The sequence below is a fragment of the Macrotis lagotis genome, chromosome 1 (assembly GCF_037893015.1).
Source record: "Macrotis lagotis isolate mMagLag1 chromosome 1, bilby.v1.9.chrom.fasta, whole genome shotgun sequence".
Classification (NCBI taxonomy): domain Eukaryota; kingdom Metazoa; phylum Chordata; class Mammalia; order Peramelemorphia; family Peramelidae; genus Macrotis; species Macrotis lagotis.
This window is the reverse complement of record NC_133658.1, coordinates 865,320,870-865,333,895: the sequence shown is the minus strand read 5'-3', so window position 1 is coordinate 865,333,895 and position 13,026 is coordinate 865,320,870. Positions and strand designations below refer to the sequence as shown.

The 13,026-nt window shown below is 42.3% G+C and overlaps 2 protein-coding genes across 6 annotated transcripts in view; one reads left to right on the top strand and one right to left on the bottom strand.

Annotated features, from left to right (window-relative positions):
- PAFAH2 (platelet activating factor acetylhydrolase 2) overlaps positions 1 to 6,910 on the bottom strand; it is a 34,597-nt gene extending 27,687 nt beyond the window's left edge. Inside the window, exon 1 of one of the 5 annotated variants that reach the window (XM_074218053.1) lies at positions 6,732 to 6,910. The gene's annotated coding sequence lies outside the window, so the exon portion shown is untranslated. Of the gene's footprint in view, positions 1 to 107; positions 185 to 6,731 lie in introns of those variants that run through there. The other 4 variants (XM_074218054.1, XM_074218055.1, XM_074218052.1 and 1 more) reach the window with 4 other exon arrangements.
- A 102-nt stretch (positions 6,911 to 7,012) lies between these two features.
- The window catches only part of EXTL1 (exostosin like glycosyltransferase 1), a 56,116-nt gene continuing 50,102 nt past the window's right edge, over positions 7,013 to 13,026 (top strand). The window contains exon 1 of the mRNA XM_074218050.1: positions 7,013 to 7,209. The gene's annotated coding sequence lies outside the window, so the exon portion shown is untranslated. The remainder of the gene's footprint in view (positions 7,210 to 13,026) is intronic.

The following is a 13,026-nucleotide window of genomic DNA, read 5'->3' as shown; positions in this document are numbered from 1 at the left end:
TCTTGGCGGCTGTTATTTACCTCCAAGCCTGGGGATTCATTTTGGGGTCATTAATGAGAGGCCCCAAGAAGATTCCTGCATCTTGTCTTTGCCTCCGGAATTCCTACCTGTTTGTTCCCTCTTGGGAGTTGCTCAGTTCTTCCTGGGTTTGTATACTCTGGGTCCGAGACTCAACCAGGAACCACTGCCAAGGAGAGTAAAGGGAGAGGCCTGTACTGGAAGGAGGGAAGGAGGAGGAGATGGGCAATCTGTTTGTGCAGAGTCTGAATCTCTTTGCTCAGACATGTATTCAGACTAAGTGTAATACAATTTAGACATGGTGAGTTCATAAGAAGAGCCAACATCTCATTAATTCCAACCCCCTATCTCTTGGAGTCTTTCCCCTGTCTCAACAGCACTAATACTGTCCAAGTTCAATCCCTGAGTGATGTTCACTTGAACTATTCCAATAGTCTCTCAATTGGTCTCCCTGCTTCCAGTCTCTAATTTGTCCTCCACAACTCTATCAAAATAATTCATAAGGCAAAGATAGGGTCATTCCCATGCTCAAATACCTTCTGGTGTTTTCCATTACCTCTAGGAGAAAATGAAAACTACTTAGTTTTGTGATTAAGATTCTTCATGATCTGGTTCCTCCCTGCCTTTTCAACTTTATTTCACTTTACTTCCCTTCAAAAACTCAACCAAAGTTCCAACCAAACTGGAACATAGCCGTTTCCCAAATGGATTCACCATTTCCAGACTCCAAATAATCTCACAATCTTCTTATCCCTGGGAATGCATTACCTTCCTCATTGGAGCTATCCCAATCTCAGTCTCCTTTTAAGACTTAGTTGAGGTGCCAACTCCTCAGTGAAGCTTTCCCAGATTTCCCCCTCCCTCAGTTTACCATAAGGGCTGCTAAACTGCCTTGCTTATAATAGGATTTCAATAAATGCTTCTTGAATTGAATTAAAAATAAGTATTTCAAATACAAGAAACCAAACCACAGATAGAAAAACTTAGGGTTCAAGTTTTACCCATCCATTCCCCCATATCTATTTTTTTCTGGAGCTGATAAACTCAATTTTTCTCTGTCAACTCTCAGTCATCTCTACTAATAGAGGGAGCACAGCCATGGATAAGCCAAAAGGTCCTTTCTCTGTGAATATTTGGGAGGTTGTTTGCTTTTACCCCAAGCTGAAGCAAACTGAACTTCATCAAAGTAGTCCCACTCTAGCATTCAGAACAAAACCAAACCCTTCCCATACACAGGAAGAGGTCAGTACTCACTCAAAGTCAGAGGCCTTGGGTCCAGGGTTGGGGTGGCAGTAGAAGCAAACACTGCTATCAGATCAAACACTTACCATAAGATAAGTGGACCAGTGACCCTGGTCTCTTGAGCCCTTACAGAGCACCAGGCCTGTCCTAACTGGGATGCTTTAGTCATATATTGTAATGACAAGACTTTTTCCTTTCCTTTTGTCAATTTGTGAACAAGAAGATAAAAATGTTCCTAGACGAGGTGGAAAGGAAGATGAGGCAGTTGACATATCTATGTAATAACATGTGGGGCAAGCTAGATGGCTCAGTGAGTCTGGAGTCAGAAAGATTTGATTTCAAATCTAGCCTCAGATACTTCCTAGCTATGTGATTCTAGGCAAGTCTCTTAACCTCTGTTTGCCTTATCCACTGGAGAAGGAAATGGCCAAAACACTTATTATCTTTGTTAAGAAAATCACATGAACAGTATATGGTCCATGAGGTCACAACTAAACAATAGCATATACTAGGTTGAGTGTCATCCCTAATGTAGCTAAAGAATGCACATATTCATTTTGTTTCAGTAGTTTTAGAACAATCTAGAGTTGGAAATGAACGTTCCAAACTGGAGGCACCAATCAAACTCAACTGGTCTAAAAGAGAACTCATTTTCTCTTCTCCTAAGTCCTACCTGAGCTCCTATTACAACTGAGGGAACCATCATCCTCCCCAGTCTCGCAGACTCATGACCTCAGGGTCATCTTTGCCTCCTCACTCTCCTGCATCCCACATATCCAACCTGTTGTCAAGCTTTATCCATTCTACCTGCACAGTATGTCTTGTAAATGTCTACCTCCTCTGCTCTGATAGGGCCAGCCCCTGGTGAGGCTCTCAAGCCCTGGCCCTGGCCTGCTGGCTGGTGTCCCTCCCTCAAGTCTCTCCCCACACTCTGTCCCTCTTCAACTCAGCTGACAAATGACCTTCCTCAAGACCAGCACTAGCCTCACTAGCCAGTTACTCTATCTCCAGGCTTGGGCAGCAAGAAGCACTTATGAAGTAGCTCCTGGTGCCAGCATTGTGTTAAGGGCTGGGATACAGAGAAAGACAACAGATGTCCCTGCTCAAATAGGAAATCCTGTTTGACCTTTCAAGCCTTCCTGACCTGATCCTTTCCTAATTCTCCAGTTTTCTACTGCTCCACTCTGATTCAGCCACACTGGTTGACCTGCTGCTCCTCACTCCCAATGCTCCATTTCCTTTTCTCTGACTCCCCCATACTTTGGATGATCTCTGCTTCATGGCATCCCTGAAGACTCCACGTGCCTTCTGGAAGAAGTCTTTCCTGATTCCCTTCTCTCTGAGCCTGCCTTCCATTTACACTATAATGTGTCTTGATAATTGAGGCCATCTCCAGCCATCCTGATTTATATTTGGCCACAAAACCCAGATGGCTCCAGTGGAAAAAGTGAGGTTGGTGATGTTGCACATTTCCCCATATCCCCCATTACTTAAATCTATTTCATTTGTAAGGCATGACATCAGCTCCCTGATGTCAAGGCTCTCTTCCAGAATGAAAGACAAACAGTAACAACAAATAATCTTGTATATGTAGAGTTGCTTACATATTAGCTCCTCTATTAGACTGGCTTCTTGAGGGCAGGGACCTGTTTGTTGCCTTTCTTCGAATCTACTTTCTTTGTGCCTAACACAAAGCAGGCATTTAATAATTGCTTCCTGATTGACTAGTTCTGTATCACTTCCCAGTTTGCAGGTCATTTCTCAAGTAGAACTGTGAACTGGAAGTCTGGAAGAGGCCAGTTCAAATTCCACCATTAGATGCTCTATAGCTGTAAAGCATTCATCAAATCACTTAACTCCACAAAGCTCCAGTTTTCTTCTCGCTTAAATGGGGCTAATAAGAGCACCAACTCACAGACTAGTTGCAAGGATTAACAGAGATAACATAAGTGAACAGCACTGCAAACTGGAGTTATCAATTCTGCCTCATCTGTAGGATCAGGGCAAGTCAACCCCATAGATACTCGGCTTACTCATCTGTAAATTCTTGCACCACTTACCCAGCAGAGGCCACAGCAGGTTGTGATCAAAGTGGTTTTCAAGCACTATAAAAATGTGAGTTATTATTCCATTCTTTTATTTGATCTATGAGGGAAGTAATAATTCCTATTTTTATAGTGTTTGAAGGTTTCCAAAATGCTTTTCTCACAATCATCCCCAGAAGTAAACAGTGTAAGTAGTATGTAATTTAACTAGATTCAATAAATGTTTATTAAGCCCCACTCTGTATAACTAACCCAAGGCGCTTGAATAGGATACAAAGACAATAGAGTCCCTCCCCCAATGGAGAACCCACTCTCCTGGGAAATACAACATTCACACAGATGAGTCAATGCAAGATGATTATATGGAAGAGGGAGAACTGGGGCTAGAGTAAGGAGGATAAATGAATGCTAAAATAGAGACCCCTGCCCTCAGGAAAGAAAAGACTTGGGAGAGACAGAGCTAAGGAGTGAACAGAAGCCAAGGACAGGGGACAAACTGCAAAAATAGAATTCTGATGGAATGCTGAGTTTGGGGACTAGGCTATAAGTACTGTCTAGCTTGGCTGGAAGAGAAATCTTTGGAAGGGGAGTAATATAAAATCAGGTTGGAAAGGAAGTCTGGAGAGAGATTGTGGAGAGCCTTAAATGCCAAGTAATTTATCTTTGAGGCAACTGTGAGCCACTGAAGAGTTTTGACCATTCCATTGCTGAGGAAGCTGAAACTTGAAAGGTGAAGTGATTTGCCTGAGATGTCACAAATGAAGAGTAAAAGAGCTAGAATTCAAACCCAGAATCTCTGCCTCCAAATTGAGTGCCTGTTCTACTATTCTACATATTAAATCTCTCTCAAGATCAAGAATTTTTTTCCTCCATTGTATCTGCATTCATAAAGTCTACTCTTTGCTTCCTCACTTTCCTTTTCTACACTCCATCCTGCAGGGACCAACAGATTAATCTCCCTAACACACAAAGCATGTTACTCTTCCTGCTCCCTCTAGGAGTTAAGATTAAGTCCAGACTTCTTACCTTAGAATTCAAGATTCTTCATGATCTGACTAGTTCTTCTTCCCAGTATTCTAGGACAGAAATATAGACTCAGCCTACCTCTAACACTCCCAGGATCATAATGGAATTGAGAGATATTTAAAAACTCAAATAATATAATAGATCATAGATAATGTCTTAACATATATAAACTATATATTAATATAGTTTTCTAAGATAGTAGACAGATCCCTGGGGAACCTTAACAATCATTTCTATTTGAGTTTGATACCATTGCTCTAGGAGAGAAGGAAGTTGGGTTTGAAATAAGAAGACCTGAGTTTAAATCCTAGGCCAGTCACTTAGTAATCTGTGTGATTTTGGGTAAGTTCCTTTCCATCTCCAGGCTCCTTATCTATAAAATGAGAGGATTGTACTAAATGTTCTTTCAAAGTTATGATCTATGAGTCATCAGCACGTAAGAGGGACAAACTTTTCTCTCAAGGAAGATGAAGCTTAATAAGGAGGAAAGACGTTTATCACACATAGATTTTTGATGAGATTGTTGACTGAAGGTCTTGCTTCTCTTTTTTTCCTTTCAAGATGTGGTTTCCCCTTTAAATGCTCACAGGCTGAGTTCCCAGCCCGAAGCTCCATTAGTCTTTTCCAACCAATCTGTTTGGCACAGAGGTTGTTGTGCTCAAGAGTTCTTCCAGAACCTGAATGCCCACCCACAGAAAGGAGGCTCAGAAAAGGATTAGGCTCTGGACTCAATTCAACATTTGTTCATTTGTTCCTGAGACCTTGGTAGACCGGGAAGCAGGACTGACAGAATTTAGAAGGCACCTCCTCCCCATTACCACCCAAACTGGCTAGGTCAAACTTTTGTCAACACAATATCAATTTCCTTTTCAAAATGGAATTTAAAAGAAGGAAATTCCTAGAAGAAACCAGATGACATGAAGCTATCCTCATCTTACATAAATGGAGACCCCAAAAGGCCAAGGAATGGATTCTGAGTAACCGAGTGGTCAGTAACCAAGGCCAAAACTCTCCTGGTTGGGTGCTTTATCACTCCTACATAGTTACCCAATTTCAGAACCTCATCTTCTTCCTCTAGGTAGCAACATCCTCCTGTGGGGACTTTCTCCTCAATCAGCTCACCTCAATCCATTCAGCATACTTTGACAGATTCATCTTTCTAAGGCATAGGTCTAATTCAATCACTTCTTTGCTCAAAAATCTTCTGTGGCTCTCCAGTGCCTACAGGATGAAGTCCGACTTCCTTATCCTGTCCTTGAAAGATCTCCAGAATTGGAGTCCCTCAACTTTTATGAGTGTTCATATCTCATACTCTTTTTCACTATTAGTCAACCTAACTGTATTTGTCAGTGTAAGAGGTAATTTCTATGAAGGACTCAAGGGGACAGTAGAGGGTCACTGAAGGGATAAGAGAAGAGGCCCGAAGAATCAGGAACAGGTCAATCTGAAGGGGGTCAAGAAGGCAGGGCTGTAAGGGAGGATGTTAGGAGACATTAGGGAAGGTCAATGAAAGGAGAGGTTGTAGAGGTTCATGGGGGTGGTCATTGAGAAATTTGTGAGATGTCAGTAAGTAAGAGGGTTATAATGAGGACAATGAGGAGTCATTGGTAGGGGGACACTGGGCATCTGAGATGGCTCAGTAAAGGAACTGTGAGAGGGGTTATGAGGAGTCACAGAGGGTTCCTGAGAGACATGGGGGGGGGGGGGAGCTAAAAAAGCTGTGAGGATGATTGAGGAGTTTGAAAGGGGGTTTTAAGGAGTCATTAGGGATCACTGAGAAGCTTGAGGGATGTTAATAAGGACTGTTTGGGATCACTGAGAGGTTTGGAGGGTCAATGAGAGAGTTATCAGGGGGTCACTGAAAAGTCTGGGATTAGAAGGCTGTGAAGGGGGCTATGAGGAGTCTTTAGGGGTCACAAAGGGTTTGGGAGTGTCAGTTAAAGGGACTGTAAATGGAGCCACAAGGAATCTGAGGTCACTGAAGGGCTGGGTTGCCAGTAAAGGGGCTCTAAGAGAGTCTTACTGAGGGTTTGGGGGGCTGTGGGGAGTCACTGGAAGCTTTTAAGGGGTGAGGCTCCGAGAGGTGGGAGTTCTCATTGAATTATTTGAAGTTTGGCTGGAAGGGGGACTATGAGGAGTCTGAGGGTTTTGAAGGGTTGGGGTATCAATAACCGGGGTCATGAGGAGGAAAGGGAACAGTAAGGGAGGCTGTGAGGAGTCACTGGGGGGGTGGGTCAGGGGTCAGAAAGGGGCTGTCAGGGGTCACTGAAGGTGACCCTGAGGTCAGTAAGAGGGCAGTGACAGGGTCGGTGTCCTTTTCAAGGAGGAGAGTCGTGAGAAGGCAAAAAGGGGCTCAAAAGGGGGGTGCAGGGCCCGGGGGCTGCGACAAGTCACACTCACCCCTCCTCGGAAGCCCTTCAGACTTCGACCTCTCCACTCGATTCCGCCGGAGTCGGAGTCCAGAGCAGAGACCCCGCCCTGCGCCCCGCTGCCCCCTGGGAGTTGGAGTTCCCAGAAGAGCGAGTAGCGAGGCCGGCGGGAGCTAAGGAAGCCCTGACGCCCTCGGATTCGTACTACAACTCCCAACAGGTATGGCGCACCACGTGTCGAGAGACCTTTCCTGGGGCTAAAGGACTACGCTTCCCAGAGGGCATCGCTTCCCTTGGCCTTCCCTGCCTACATCTCCCAGAGGCCTTTAGGCCGGGCTGGCAGGCAGGGCTGCTACTCCCTCTGCTGGGTTGAAAAGGAGACGCCTTTTCGGGGTGGGGTGAGATGGCGAAGAAGGGCTGTTACCATGGAGAGTCCCGGTTAAGCGGAGTTGTAACGGAGTTGTAGTCCTCTACAATCGCAGTAACCTTCCGCCGCAGGGCTGGTCCAGGTAATTCCCTGGAGTGGTCTCTGAAGCAGCTACATCCCTTTTGTTTCTTTGTTTATAAACCCTAACAAAGTGTACGCCTCTCATCTGAGGGAGGAGATCTTGAATTCAGGATTTCTTTTTTCATTTTAAAGATTTTATTTATTTTGACTTTTATAATTTCCCCCCCAATCTCACTTCCCTCCCCCCACCCCCACAGAAGGCCATTTGTCAGTCATTACATTGTTTCCATGGTATACATTGATCCAAATTGAATGTGATGAGAGAGAAATCATTGATACGTTTTTTTGGGGGGGGGTAAATTCTTTTTTCCTCTTAAAGATTTTATTTATTTTGAATTTTACAATTTTCCTCCTAATCTTACTTCCTTCCCCCCATTCCCGTACAGAAACCAATTTGTCAGTCTTTACATTGTTTCCATGGTACACATTGATCCGGATTGAATGTGATGAGAGAGAAATCATATCAGGATTTTTTTTGAATGAGATAAACCTAACCGTTTTGGGACCCAGATTTTGACTCCCTCTCCAATATTTTAGATAATCAATTATTTCCCCTCCCTGGGCCTCAGTTTCCTTCTCTAAAAACGAGGGGCTGGATTAGATGGACTCTAAAATCGTTTTCATTTTGAGATCCTACCATCCTACCTAGGGGATGCAAGCACAGTAACCTCCATTTTATGGCAGAGGAAACCAAAGCTCAAGAAGCAGAATGTCTTCTTGTCAAGACTCTATGTCTGAGATGAGGCTAGAATCCAGGTTGCCCAGCTCCTTAACCATTCACTTAAGCACACTCTTTAGATCTGTTCACAATTCAGATGAGTTGTATTGAAGCTGTTTGAGGTGCAGGTGATAAACTAGGAGTATGAAAGAATTTCATGATAATTGAGGGTGATAAGGGACAGATAAGTGTTATTTCCTCAGTTATCTTGTTGCCATGAATGTGGGCTCTACCCCAAGCAGATCAAGAATCCCTAGCTGGAGAAAAAGATAGGATTTATACAGGGGATGACCTGAGAAAAAGTGTAAGGACTGTGTGCAGGCATAGTGCAAAGGATTATGTCAAGGAGCAGCTTGGTGGTACAATGAGTGGATCAACCCTGGAATCAGGAGGACCTCAGTTCAAATTCCACCTCGGACATTTAATATTTTCTTTTTTAGGTTTTTTTTTTTTTGCAAGGCAAATGATGTTAAGTGGCTTACCCAAGGCCACAGAGTTAGGTAATTATTAAGTGTCTGAGGCCAGATTTGAACTCAAGTACTCCTGACTCCAAGGCCAGTGCTCTATCCACTGCACCACCTAAGCCGCTTCACTTAATATTTTCTTAGCTGTGTGACCTTGGGCAAGTCCCTTTTATCCCACTGCCTTACAAAAAGAAAAACAAAAAACAAAAAAAGGATTATGCCAGGGTATTCAGAGGTAACAAATACACATTTTGGGAAACAAAAAGCTAACAGTGTGCTGTCCTGTTGGACTCCTGCCTCTGTCCTTGGGGGATCATCCCAGCAAAGTAGGTCCTTATCTAGAAGACAAAAATAACCCTACATATGAGGCAGTTATCGATTCAAGCTCTGGTATAAGGGAGGTATTGGTAGCTAGCTTTTCCCAAGTTAACATCATTTTTCTATAATCTATTTTGCACAAGGTCAGCATAACTCATGATTCAGTCTACTACAGAAAGGCACAGAATTTAAATATTTGCTTCTATTTACCATTTCCACAGCAACAGTACTAGATAAAATCAGTTCTCTCAGCCTTCATTGTTTATTTCATACTGGAACATGTTGCATAAAGGGCAAAAGTCAAGGGATTGTGTTTTAGGCAGAAATGTAGGCCAGAAGGCAATGACCTGGTTTTATCAGCAGCTCTAGAGCTAGAAGGGACCATCTAGTTCCACCTCCAAATTTTACACATGATAATACCAGGGCCTAAGGTAATTAATTAAGTGACTTGCTCAAGACCACACAACTAATAAGTGTCTTTTTCGCTTTTTAACTTGTGTTCTTACTCATCTTTTTTCTTTTCTTTTTTTTTTCTTTTTCTTTTTTAGGGTTTTGCAAGGCAAATGGGGTTAAGTGGCTTGCCCAAGGCCACAAAGCTAGGTAATTAAGTGTCTGAGGTTGGATTTGAACTCAGGTACATCTGACTCCAGGGCCAGTGCTCTATCCACTGCACCACCTAGCCACCCCATACATTCACTTTCATACTTTTTTTTTTAGGTTTTTTGCAAGGCAATGGGGTTAAGTGGCTTGCCTGAGGCCACACGGCTAGGTAATTATTAAGTGTCTGAGACTGGATTTGAACCCAGGTACTCCTGACTCCAGGGCCAGTGCTTTATCCACTGTGCCACCTAGCCACCCCACTTTCATACATTTTTAACAACTATTTCTTTTCCATATGTATGTACCCTTCCACACTGGGATGGGATAAAGTATGGGAGTTTACTTGATGTGTAATTGGGAATAGAGTGTTATTTCCACCTTGTTGCTATGCTATTTGATTAAATTTCTCTCGTTTTGAATGAATTTGTCCTTTGGCTGCTTGGTTGAAATAACCATTAAGGGGTTCATAAGCTATGGTTCTAAAGGGCTGCTGACCTATAGAATACTCTGAACCTGGGATAGCTTTTCAGTGGGTCCATATAGAATAGAGGGTACCTTGCCTCCTGCATAGCAACCATCTTACCCTCATGATACCCATGCAGGGTAAGGGCTTTTTGGCAAATCTTATAATAAAGCCCTAAACTTTTGCCTTCACCACCAAAACACAGATCCTCACATTTTTGTGAGGGAAAGATGAACCTCAAAAAGCATCTAGCTTAATCCAGATGTGAATCAAAATCCTGTCTACAACATACCTATCAAGTGAACATTCAGCCTTTTCTTAAAAACCTTTAGTAAAGAGAAAACCTATTATCTCCTAGAGAGGACAATTCCACTTTTAAAGTATTGTTAGAAGGTTTTTGATTAAATGGAACCAAAATCTTACCTCCCTATAATTTCACACATTACTTCTTGTTCTGTCATCTATGACCAAGAACATTTGATCTTTCTAACACATGTTCAGTTGTTTTCAGTCATGTCCAGCTCTCCCTGACTCATTTGGAATTTTCTTGGCAGAGATACTGGAGTGGTTTGTCATTTCTTTCTCCAGTTCATTTTACAGATGAGAAAACTGAGGCAATAGAATGGAATAACTTGTCCAGCACGGAAGTGTCTGAGACCAGATCTAAACTCATCTTCTTGACTCTAGAACTAGTACTATACTATCCACTGAACCATCTAGCTACCCTTGTAACACAGGATAGCACTTTTTAAATAATGGGAGATTTTGTTAATTTACTCCCTTAAGTAATTTACTTAATTTACTCCTTTTTCTCCCTGGGCCAGACAACCTAGTTTCTTCAGTTGACATGTCCAAAAGAGACTTCACCATCCTGAAACTCACTTTTCTTCCAACATTTCCAATTTCTGTCAAAAACACCACTATTGCTTCAGTCTTCTGGGTTCATAACTTTAGTGTTCTCTTCAAACCATCACTCTTCTTCACCTCACATGTCCAGTTTAGTTGACGGAGCCATTTCTACATCTAAAATTCCCTCCTCTCCCCCCCCTTCTCCCATTGGACTCACACTATTGTCCCCTTAGTTGGACCCCTCACCATCTCTCACATAGATTATTATTATTATGCCAGAGCTTCCTACACAGTGCCCCTGTCTCAAAGTCTCTCCTCATTACAACTTCATACAACTGTCAAAATGATTTTCCATTGGCACAGAACTGACGATTTCACTCCCCTACTCAATCAACTATCAGTTCCCTTTTGTTTCTAGGACAAAATATGAAAATTTCTCTCTTTAGCTTTAAAAACCTTTAACAACCTTTCACTAAAACCTTTAAAACCTTTCACAACCCTGTTCCAATCTTTCTACTTCCCCTGGACAACTTTAACCCTCCTGCACCCTATGATCCATCACTGAGCCTTCTGTCCTCACACATAACAATCCATCATCTCCTTTTTTTTATGTGCTTCTCACAGGGCCATTCCTTGAATGCATACTGTCCTTACCACCCCAGACTATCCCTCTGCATTTCAGGTGCAATTTAAAGTCACCATCTACACAAAATCTTTCCTGATTCCTTCCAGGTACCATTCTTGCCAAATTACCTTAAAATTAATAATTCTACCTTCCGAACACCTACACTGGTCCCCTGTTGTAAGAATGCTATTAGAGTCAGGGTTGGGAGAGTTGGCTTATGAGCGTTCCCATCTCCATGGGCAGCACCCTTGAGGCCACACCACAGCCTCCTGCTCAGAGCCAAGATAAGGTCATTGGGAGGGAGATGGCACAATCTCACAGCAGTCCTTACACTCTGGATCTAATTAAAGCTGTGGTTGGTGGTTGGCTCCCACAGTCTATAAAAAGCTTAGTGCAGATCAGAGAGTGGCTCCCGTGGGTTGATTAATCTACCCAGCAGGAGTGGTGAATCAAACAAATCATCCAGAGTCCCCTGTGAACAGGAGGGCAGGAAAGAGGTCACCTGGGCTAGATCCCGCCCTTCAAAGCTGTTCAACATCTAAACCACTAATTGAAGCCCAGAGATAGAAAGGACATGGTAGTTCTTGTTTCTGAAAAGGAAGAAGGATGAAACTTGTTAAGGTTTGGTTCTAAAAAATCAGAATAATAGGAGTTTTAGGCTTGAGATAAGAAAAAGAGATAAGATAAGAAAAAAGTTTCCTGATCATTGGAATCATTATAAAAGCAGAAATCTGATTCCCAGTACACTGTATCTTGTTACCTGGGAGGCATGTAGCAAAAGTCTGATTATCTCCACTTTCAAAGAATCCTTGAAATGGAGGGGACCTCAGGCTGACATCATCAGGACTAACACTTACCTGAACAAGGATGTTTTCAATAATATATACAGTGAGTGGTTTGAAAGCTTCTACCTGGAGGCCTCCGGGGAAAGACAAATCATGTTCATTGTACTGATAAATAAATTGAGTTTAGGGAATTAAATATCACTTAGGTAAAAGAAGAGGCAGAGCTCAAATCCAGTTTTCTGAAGGTTCATACTCTTCTGTCTAGTCTGCTTATTTTTTAATAGTATTTTATTTTTTTCTCCATTTATATATCAAGAGAATTTTTAGCATTCATTTTTACAAGATTTTGAATTCCAACTTTTTTTCTTTCTTCCCTCCTTTCACTTCTGAAAATGGTAGGCAGTTTGATACATGTACTTTATCATATTATACATGTTTATACTTGTGTTTATCATATTATACATATTCCCATATTAGTCTCAGTTGTGGAAGAAGAAACAGAGCAAAAGGAAAAAAAGAGTATGAAAAAAAGTAATTGAAAAAAATCTGCTTTGAGCTGCATTCAGAATCCATCATTTCTTTATCTGGCCATGAATAGTCTTTTCTTTCATAAGTCCCTTGTAATTGTCTTGGATTATTGTGTTGCTCCTTGTTCACTGTTGCAGATACTGTGCACACTGCTTCCTGGTTCTGTTCATTTCATGCTGCATTGGTTCCTATGAGTCACTCTGGGTCGGTGCATTCTGCAACATTCACATACCACAACTTGTTCAGTCATTCCCCAGCTGATGGGCATCCCCTCAATTTTCAATTCTTTGCTCCACAAAAGAACTGCTATGAATATTTTTGCACTTGTAGGTCCTTCTTCCTTTTTTTATGATCTCTTTGGAATACAGGCCTAATAGTGGTATTGCTGGATCAAAGAGTACCCCCTGTTTGGTTGCCCTTTAGGCATAGTTCCAAAGTGTTGGTGGACTCAGATCACAATTGCATCTG